This window comes from Mandrillus leucophaeus, unplaced genomic scaffold, assembly GCF_000951045.1.
Source record: "Mandrillus leucophaeus isolate KB7577 unplaced genomic scaffold, Mleu.le_1.0 Scaffold652, whole genome shotgun sequence".
Lineage (NCBI taxonomy): Eukaryota > Metazoa > Chordata > Mammalia > Primates > Cercopithecidae > Mandrillus > Mandrillus leucophaeus.
In genome coordinates this window covers 1,803,233-1,814,255 of record NW_012107053.1, presented here as the reverse complement: position 1 = coordinate 1,814,255, position 11,023 = coordinate 1,803,233, and the positions used below count along the sequence as shown (strand labels likewise).

The window sequence follows — 11,023 nt, the reverse complement described above, 5'->3', positions numbered from 1 at the left end:
CTCTTGTGGGCATTTAGTGCTATAAATTTCCCTCTACACACTGCTTTAAATGTGTCCCAGAGATTCTGGTATGTTGTATCTTTGTTCTCATTGGTTTGAAAGAACATCTTTATTTCTGCCTTCATTTCATTATGTACCCAGTAGTTATTCAGGAGTGGGTTGTTCAGTTTCCATATAGTTGAGCGGTTTTGATTGAGTTGCTTAGTCCTGAGTTCTGGTTTGATCCGCAAATACTACCTTATCATGGAAATGCCCACTTTATAGAGTCAGACAGACTCTATCCTTAAATTGAGAGCAGGAAATAATGGAATTGTAGATTTTTTTTAACATAATAAGCTATTTATTTTATATAGCAAACATTATTGAGCATCTACTATATATGAAACACTATGTAAATCCTTGGGTGGGATTCAAAGATGAATAAGGCTCAGTTCCTGTCCTCAAGGGACTTATAATCTAGTGACAACATAAGGCATTGAGCAAGGTATGTGGAAGGGGGTGAGGTTGGTAACTGGGAGCTAGGACAGTTTAATATTGAATATAGTAGTAACCAGCAACAGGATCCCAAATTAGTATTTTGCTGTGGTAGTAGCAGCTGATTTTATTTTGGTATAGGTCATTGCAAATTCCTATCCCATGCCCAGTGTTTAAAACCATATCTGGGAAAATTGAAAATGAACAAACGAAAACAACAATAAAATAAAACATGTCACACATTGTTGGAGAGGGGGGTGCTAATAATAATTAAGGTGGAAATAAATGCCTCAGCCTAGGAATCTGGAGATTGGGAAGTCAGCAGCCCATTTCTGACTTCTGTTTAACTGTGAACAAGACACTTAACCTCTTTGCAACATAATATACCCATCTTTGAGACGATGCTAAAAATGTCTACTAATAGGGGTGCTAGGAAGACAATAGTGTTAACATTTGCTTATTTAATGAATGCTATTTGCTAAGTTTAAGTGGTCTACAATGCTCTATATGCATCATCCTATGTTGTGTTCTTCGTGAAGGGAACTCCCTGAAATTGTGCAACTTAGCCAGTTGGGTAAAATGTCTTTCCCAAGATAGTAAGCTGGGATGTAAACCCAGCAGTCCTGGACACTTGTGAATTCTCAGTCTTAAACACTAAGCAGCACTGTCTCTCTGAGGATAAAGAGGAGATGAAACAAGTAGAAATATCATACGTGATGAAAATACTGCAAGTGCTGAGATTACAGTACACTTACTTCCTTGCATTGTATGGCAGAGAAAAGTCATTCTCCGGGTAAATATTTTTTTTCAAGACTATCCATTATTTTTTGCAAGACTTAGTCCAATTTCTTTCAAGGTTTGTCCCTTCATATCAGCAGTGCCTGGAGAAGCCTCCTCACTAACAAAAGCACTGAGAAGTCTCAACTGAATCATACTGTCTGAACCAATGATGCAGGGATATAATATCTCAGGTGGGATGGACATCATGGATTTTCCTGTTGATAGGACAGTGAAAAGATGTGCAGCTGGCTAGCTTATTAAGTGCACTAATTTATTTTAGCACATTCCTTATGCTTTGAAGTGATGTAATAAACAAACATACAGAATTTAATTGTAGCTGTTCCATTTTAATATCGACAAAGTTAGCTTTATGGGGTGGTTAGGGAAAATAATAGGCATTAATCTATGCATCCATCCACCATTCACTCAGAAAAAACATTTGTTGTATTGTAGGTTCTAGGGTTCAAAGATGATTGAGAAATGTTCCTGCCCTCAGATAGCTGGGAGGAGGGAGAGAGATAAATCAAAAGATAATTTACACTTTGTGGCAAGAACCAAAATAAAAGAAGGAATTATGAGAGATAGGCCTGCAGGAGGCCAAACAACTGAACTAAAGGAGGAATAAAAGGCTTCATAGAAATGGAAGAATAGAGAATCATTCCATAGAATAGGATGAGTCATTTATTCACAACAGCAAAGACATGGAATCAACCTAAATGGCCATCAGTGACAGACTGGATTTAAAAAAAAAAAAAAAAAAAAAAAACTGTGATACATATACAGCATGGAATACTATGCAGCCATTAAAGGAACAAGATCGTATCTTTGCAGAGACATGAGTGTACCTGGAGACCATAATCCTTAGCCAACTAATGCAGGAACAGTAAGTTGGAGCTAAATGATGAGAACACATGGACACATAAAAGAGAACAACACACACAGGGACCTATTGGAGGATGGAGGGTAGCAGGAGGGAGAGGATCAGGAAAAATAACTAATGAGCACTAGGCTTAATACCTAGGTGATGAAATAATCTGTACAACATACCCCCATGAGACAAGCTTACCTATGTGACAAACCTGCACATGTACCCCTGAACATAAAATAAAAGATAAAAAAAAAAGAAACAATGATCTTTGATCTGGGCCTTAGAGGATGTGTACAGTCTATATAGACAGGCTATTCTTAATGGAAAAGAAGCTTCCCTACCCTCAACACCCCTCCCCCACACCAAATTAAGTACAGCAAAATGGCTTTATCTACATATTCTTTGAAAGGAAAACTAAAATCTACTCATTTTCTGTTATGTTAAAAGAACAGTATATACTAGTTTTCGTTAGTTAATAAGACCATTAGCCAAGTCAGAGTAAATATGATACTCTGAGATTACAAAGCTGAACAAGCATCAGGAGATCTCATTTCATATCCCAGTCTGTGCTAGCTTATAATACAATCTTGGGCAATACAAATTGATATAATGAGAAGAAAAAAAAACTTTAAAAATCGCTGCTTGAACTGAATCACTAGAAGATATTCAGGATGACCATTGGTAAGAAGTGCTCTTTCAGTTTAGAAGGGAAGAAGGGAGGGAGGGTGAGAGGGAGGAAGAAAGGGGGAGAGAGGGAGAAAAAAGAAGAGAATGAAGAATGGAGGGAGAGTGGGAGGGAGGGAAGAAGGGAAGAAACAAGGAAAGAAGGAAGGAAGGAAGGGAGGAAGGAAGGAAGGGAGGGAGGGAGGGAGGGAGGGAGGGGAGAGGGAGTAATGAAGGGCAAGGCAAGGCAGGCCATGGTCTATACTTGCTGATGTTCTTATTGTTGGTCAGAGGAGGTTCCCTGGGTGGGGACTGAGAGGAAAGACAGGAAACAGAAAGGTAAATCATCCTTCATTTGGAAAGTCCTTCCTGGAGATTTGTAAGATCAGAGGTCCTGGAAATATGGCAGAGGACTGACTCAGGAGAGAGAATGGTCCGTGTGAAGGGAGGATTGTGTAGGTAGTGGCGTGGAAGGACAGGGCGGGTTACGAAAATAGTCATTTTGTGTTCATCTTTAAGTTGTTCCCTGTGGGGTGCTCTCTGTTGTGTTTGCTTGTGGTGCTTCTGAGGAATGGAGAAAGAGAATGATATCTGGTGTGAGTGAAAGCTGTGGCCCCTCAAGAGCAGGACCCACATCTGCTGTGACCACCTTCACATCCCAGTGCTGAGAATAACACTGGGCACATGTTGGGGCTTCAATATGGAAGAAAGAGCAAAAAGAGGATTTGTGAGAACGTTTCATATGTGTGAGTAATCATTAGTGTATCCATTGTGAAAACTAATCTCATCGTGTCTATTAAATAAAATCACGTGCCCTAAGATCCAGCAATATTATTTCTGAGAAACTATATGCCAGAAATAAAATTACCAGTATGAAAGAATTTGTATACAGAAATGCTACTAGCAGCATTGTTGGGGAGTGGTCAAGAAATAAGGACAACCTAAATGTCCATCAAAAACATTTGATAGATAAGCAGACACATTCCAAAGCTCAGGCTCTGAAACCTGCCTTCTTGAACTTAATCTGAGTCCCACAACTTACTACAGTATGTGACATGAGTAGGTTATTTAGACTACCAGTGATTCAGTTTGCTTATCTGCATATTGATGATGACAATAATATCTACTTCATATGTTTATTATAAAAAGTAAAGGAAATCATTCAGGTAGGGTGCTTAGAACAATGTCTTGCACTCGATAAATATTCTTATTACTGGGGGTGTGCATGGGACAAAGAAAAGTGAAGCCAGAGCTGCGAGCACTTTTTCTACCCACGGTGTCTCAGATTCATTCTTAAGAAACTGAGAACTTAATCTTCTAAAATGCCAAAAAGACCATCTTATGCCCCATCTCCCACCCCGGCTTCTACAACACAAATACCCAGCCCACCAGGGTTTGCAAGATACAATCCATACCATCATCTTGTCTACAACAACTACAGGCTGGGAGGGAACCCAGGCACCAACAGCTGGGTCAGGGCATCCTCCAGTATTACGATTCCAAAACCCCCAAAGCCACAAGATAAGCCGCTGATGCCCTACAGGAGGTAGAGAAGAAAGGTCTGGGACCAAGTAAAGGCTTCCAACCCTGACCTATAGTTGTAGGAAATTGGCAAGATTATTGGTGGCATGTGGCAAGATCTCGCTAATGAAGAGAAACAATATTTAAACGAATATGAAGTAGAAAAGATAGAGTACAATGAATCTATGGACGCCCATCATAATTTCCCCATGTACCTTGCTTACATAAATGCAAAAAGTCTTGCAGAAGCTGCTTTAGAGGAGGAAAGTCGACCCAAACAGTCTCACTGTTTGGAGAACCTTACATGAGCCTTCTCTGCTAAAGAGCAGATGATTATGATGATGGCTTTTCAACGAAGCGTACAGCCACCGTTCGTTTCCAGAGAAACCACTGCCTCATCAGTGAAATCCTTAGTGAGAGTGTGGTATCAGAGGTTCAGTCAGTTGTCACAACAGCTAGAATGCAGGTCCTCAAATGATAGATCCAGTCCTTAATGGTTCAACAGCGAAAAGTAAAAGTTGAACTTCTTCCAAAAGAGGAACACCACCAGGAGAAGGCGAAATTCCTGGAAAGCACAGATTCATTTAACAATGAACTTAAAAGGTTGTGCGGTCTGAAGGTAGAAGTGGATCTGGAGAAAATTGCAGCTGAGATTGCACAGGCAGAGGAACAGACCCACAAAAGGCAGGAGGAAAGGGAGAAGGAGGCGGCAGAGCAAGCTTAGTGCAATGAGAGCAGCATCGTTCCTGAGGAAGAGCAAGTGGCCAACAAAGCCAAAGAAAAGAAACACAATGAGAACATTCCAATGGAGACAGAGGAGACACACCTTGAAGAAACGTCAGAGCCAACAGAATGGTGAAGAAGGCAAGTCTACTCCTGAACACAAGGAGAGCGGGCAGGAGAGGGTCAGCAGTATGACAGAGAAAGGAACCAGTGATAGTAATACTGGCTCAGAGAGCAACGGTGCAACAGTGGAGGGGCCACCACCATACTAGAAGATGAGAAAAAAGAGTAAATGTTGCTTTGTTTTATGTGTTTTAAATACTTTTATAAGTGAAAAAATTGTTTTTAGTTTCAATGGTAAAAAATATTCTCCTTACTATGATTTATTATTATTATTTGCTCATAAGAGCACAGAGAAAAGTGTAAAAATGCATTCACCACACTATAAGCCTTGGTGCTGGGACTAGAAGGAGAGAGAGAAGTTACTAACTTGATATATACACCATGCTCTGCTGTTTAATTTGTTGTAAGACACGTGTGTTAACATAGTAATTTGAAAATCAAATCCAATGCAACATTTTAAAAGAGTAAAAACAAAATAGAAAAAATGTTGAGGTAGACTAGCCCTACAATATATTAAGGTGTATATTGCAGAAACAGGTGGCTCTAGTAGTTAAATATATTCCAGTGGGATAGAATGGAAAGGTCTGAAATAGGCTTCAGTGGGTATAAGGCTTTATTATAGGCTAAGGTAATATCTCTAATGTTTACAGAAAGGTGGGCTTATTTAAAATGGTACAGAAACAGTTATCTCTTTGGAAAAAAAAAATTATGTTGATTTTCTCCCCCGTACCGTAAACTGAAATAAATACCAGATGTATCAAAAACTTAAGTACTTAAAAAAAAAGAAGAGGCAGAAGAATATTTTTCTGATTTTGAGGTAAAGAGAGCCCTTTTAAGCATGCAAACAAACAAATCTTAAGGAATAAAATAGAAATGGCTATATAAACATTTAAAACTTCTGTATAACTTCCTTATTCAAGTTTTTAAAAACTATGAATTAAAAGACAAACGAAAACCTGAAATAGTACTCATCATGTGCTGACCATAAAGATAATTTATAAATAATATGAAAATGATGAACACCCCAGTATAGAGACTGGGCAAAATAAGTGAGAAGACAATTTGCAAAAGCAGCACACAGATGAAAATGCAAAAAACCATTCAGTGTTTTTAATAACCAAACCGAAATTCAAACAAGAAATACCATTTGTACTTATAAAATTTCTCCCTTGTAAAGGTTAACTTCTAGAAGACCACTTTAATTTGTAGTGTCAAATGCCTCCATCCCGGTAGCAGCCATCGCCACCTGTTGGTGGCACTCAGAGGTAACTAGGGTTTGCTCTGAGTTACAGCTTTGCCTTTCAGAGAAAGCTCCTAAGTCAAAAGTCAGAAACTTCTGTACCTCTACGGTGTGATGTGGAGAAACGGCTTTTTCATTCTATGCTGCCACAGGGATAAAATAGTACATCTACGGAGAGCATTTAGCAATGTAAAAATCATTTAATGTGTTAATAAATTATGATTTAATGAGTGAGTTTGCATGAAATTATAAGAAAATAATCTCACACAAGAGAAAGAAACCACCTACTATCAGCAGCAGATCTGTTAAATAAATTAATTTAATTTAATGAAGTTAGTAAAACAGTGATATAAAAACATGAAAAATATTTACTACATCAAGCTAAGCTGTGGGGAGGGGAAGGAAATGACAAAGTTCTATGTAGATTTAAGTCAATTTTCTTATTTTATGTCTGAAATTATACATGGAAAATGCTGCAAGTTATTATCTCTGGGAGGTAGAATGAGAAATGTTTTAATTTTCTCTTTTCCTCTGGGCATGTGTGTGTTTTATGTTTTTTGTATTTTCTACAATAAATACATACTACTTTTGTAACTAGAAAAGAAAATTCTGTAAAAAATGATGGCAGTCAGGGGCAGGGAAGAAAAGAAGTCTATAGATTTGCTAAGTTCTTTTAGTCGCTGTAATAGGTGAAAGTGACAAAATGAAATTTCTGAGTGTCAGAAGCTGGACCATAGCCAGCTATGTAGCTGCCCTGGCGTCCCTATCACCCCTATGGCTCTCATTCCTCTTCTGCCCCAGGCTGGGCCCGTTTTCTTTCCAATCCAATTTTACGGAAACTGCCAGCATCTAAAGTCTGTGCTGCTTGTCTATCTGCCTCTGTGGGACAACAAATCCCCACTCCTGCCAACCTTTAATTCTCATTTCAGAATCTGATTCCTCTAAAAGGTTTTCCCAAGTTTGCCTGCTATTCTCTGCTATCTCACCAGCACAACCTGTGATCTTGTGTAAATTAACCTCTCTGCGAATCAATTTCCCCACAAAGTGGGGATAATAAAATTACCTACATCATATGGTTGTGATAATTAAATGAATTAATATATGTAAAATGCTTACAATAAGACCTGCTAAATAGGTAAACCATAGTAAATGCTGGTTACAATTTAACAATTGTTCTTTTATTATTTTTCCAGAATACCATTTCATAGCACTGTACTTGTATAAAGTATTAATAGGTATACTATTATATTAAAAGAAAAACTAAAGTAAGTGAGGGGAAGGCCAGCCTACACAAAATTAGTAGGGTTCTTTACTGCAAAATTAATAGGATTTACACTAAATCTGAATGAGTGAGATAAGTGTGGAGGGTTTTCGAAAGTTCTGTTTTTTAAAAGTCCCAAACCCCTTTTCTTAAATTATCTTAATGAATGGTTGAATTTCACTTTTGGGAAGGCTGTATTTGTCTGTTTGTTTATCATTTATCATACATTTGTCTTTCTACCCCTATTCACTTCTGTTCAGTTCAAGGCCTGCTTGCTTTTATTTATTTTTATTCTTTTACTTTTAAATCGATTCGTTAGTCATTTTGAAAGCATTTTGAGATAAGAACGATATGAATGTAAGGGGATGGCTTGTTTCTAAACGAATTACATTCCTGAGGCACGAAAACCTTCTTGCCAAGCTTATGAGAGTTTGAAATAAATTTTTATTGAATGGAAGAATGAGCAGATGAATGCAAGAAAACTACCCCACAGTCTAAAATAACAAATTCACCAATTGTTTTAGAAAGCTTATTAAAACAGAGGTTCTTAGAAGGGAGACTGCATTCTACATGAAATGTGTGTGTTGCGTATGTAATTTATACTACATCACTGCTGCTGATGTGTTTTTAGAAGTTTAACTCAAGAAAACCTTGCAATAGCTCAAAAATATCCAACACATTTGTGTCATAATGAGTACCTCAAAACCCATATGAGTGCAAACACAAAAGCTGACTCAGGCAGTGATCTTGGCTGTCTGCTCTGTTTGGGCTCTTGGCATATTGCGATCAATGACATGGAATCTTCTACTGATTCACAGTTGTTTCAGTGGGACACATGCAGGTGGTCTGGGCTAGTAAGCCTGGAGGCTCACCCGGTCCTCAGTATACAATCTCCACTCTTGTTCCACTCCTAGGTAGGCTTTTTGGTACCTGACCCTTGGTCACCCAAACAATGTGTTTAGACCCAGAAAAGGAGTTTTATCTAAATTACAGGATGCCTGGGGCTGCCTGCCGTTTGCAGATGATGGATGTAGATTAGCTGATCTAAACAATTAGTTAAGGAACAATCTGATCCCTAGTGACAATTAGGATGTTTAAGGCATCCTGCTGACAGCTGTGGTGACAGCGGACAGTAAAACTACCCTTCACTGAAATCAAGAAACTGGGTCCTTATGATTTACAGGCAGTCCCCTCCCCCTCTTCCCCATATGGGCTTTTATAGGACTTAAAAATGACTGAAAGGAGCCGCTGCTATGTAGTGGAAAATGAAGAAATGGCAACCTATAATTCTAGCTGAATCATTTCTCAGATCTAGCTCTTCAGAGAACTAAATGAATGGGGAAAACAAAGAAAACTGATAAGGTCTACTTCCCCTGAAATAAGTTGATTTTAAAACGTAAGTCAAGATATTTTCAGAGACAGCACATAGGGGGATCCCCTTGCCTTTTAGTTTTCCCATGCATGAAACTGTTCTGCAGTTTAAAGAGCAATACATTCTTACTAGATAAATTTAGGACAACAGAGTTTAGAGCAAATACTTTATTCAGGGAATCTGGAAATCCTAAAATGCCAATAGAGTACTACTGTTTTGCTACCACTCCAAAAGGAAACATTTTAAACATAAATGCTCCGAAGAAAGAATTAATTTTTTGAATTTAAAATATGTTGTATATTTACATAGGATTGGTTCCCAATTCCTCTATCAATTGAATAAGCCTGTGAATGTGCTCCAAGCTGGCTCCTTCCCTACAGAAAAGAACACATTTCTCCAGAGAGGATTTTGAGGAATGTGTCCAAATCCTAAATCCCTTCCTCCCCGAGAGAAAAAAAAAAAAAAAAAAATGGGAGAGAATCAGCACATGGATTTCTATTTCAACTCTTCTTTCTTAGATCTTTGAATTATGGGATATTAAAAATAAACCTAGAGGACATTGCAATGAATTTTTGGAGCAGCTGGAAAAGAAACCATAAAACGAGTGATTACAATCAGCAAAGTGTGATAACAGCTGAACGCATTAGAACCATCCTTAAAAAGTCAGACCCCACCCCCTCCCCTCTTGGGCCTGTTCGATAGAGAAAGGGATGTCACACAATACAATCCAAACACATACTCTGTCCATATTGGGTTAAGAAAATACAGTGCTGGTCATTGTCCCCAAATGACAGACATCCACAGATGGAAAGCAGGAGAATCTGACTTCCACAGTGCTTCTCATTCCACCAGGCAGATTCTGTTTGGAAAACACCCACCTGCACTAGGATCTGACCTGAATACTATTTAAAAAAAAAAAAAAAAAAAAAAATCTTCACTATGGTCACTGCCTTCTAGAAGGAAGTTTAGATAATTTCTCTTTGTATGTCTTCCTTCGGTAAAGATAGTGAAAGGAAAACCCTAAGGGCATGTAACATTTTCTTGCCTTTATTGTTTAAGTAGGGAGAGTTCTCCCTTAAAGGAGTTTTGTTCTTTCTAACGCAGAACACAAACATTGTCCTATTGAAGGAATGCCTTTTTGATGTGTGGGTATAACATTTCACTTTTGCAAGTTTTATCCGAATGCATTTAAAAATTATTTAAGCAACAATGGAGGGAAAAAAGGTGAAATTTGGTTCAAGGAAAATAGTAGAATTTTGAAATATCTGCCTTAAACTGTATTTTTTTTCTTGTTTTAACAGCTTTACATTGAAAATCCAGTTTCACACTGTGACAATTTTATTTTCATACTTGCAAATTTTTAAAACTGGAAAAATTTTTCTTCACTAGGAAGTTGCAACTATGACATGTGTAAACAGACAGTAAAAGAAAAAGAGACTATGCTTGCATATCTATGAAAAAGATCATGCCCAAATATAGAAACAGAATTTCAAAGCAGACACCATATGTTTAACTCTATCTTCGAACATAACCCTTTATATCTTCAGGTTTTCACCTATTATTTTGAGATTATAGACATATGTCTTTAGCAGCCTTCACTTTGGGAACTCATTTTCAGTGCACAACATTAAATACATAATTCTCTCAAAGAGAATGAAACTTCTAATTTTTAAATTTTTTATTAATTTAATTAAACTTATTTATTAATTTATGGAGTACATGTGATATTTGATACAAGGATACAATGTGAAATGATCAAATCTGGGTAACTGGGATATCTGCCACCTCATACATTTATTATTTCTTCGTGAAGAGTAACACTTTCTTAGGGTCTGGCATCAAAGTTTTTCCCAACATAGCTCTTGGTTTCCTTTTTAACCCCAAATATTTGTGTAAAAAAAAATATAAAATATCAACGTTTAAATAGTAAATTAGATTGACTATTTCAGATTTGTTGAGTATATAAATCTAACTTAATGAGATATTAATGAATAGTTC

General features: G+C 37.5%; 1 long non-coding RNA gene and 1 pseudogene across 1 annotated transcript in view; both read left to right on the top strand.

Moving 5' to 3' along the window:
• LOC105554652 overlaps positions 1–11,023 on the top strand; it is a 42,238-nt gene that overhangs the window by 28,314 nt on the left and 2,901 nt on the right. The gene's annotated exons all lie outside the window — the stretch shown is intronic.
• Positions 4,108–5,321, top strand: LOC105554651 (annotated as a pseudogene).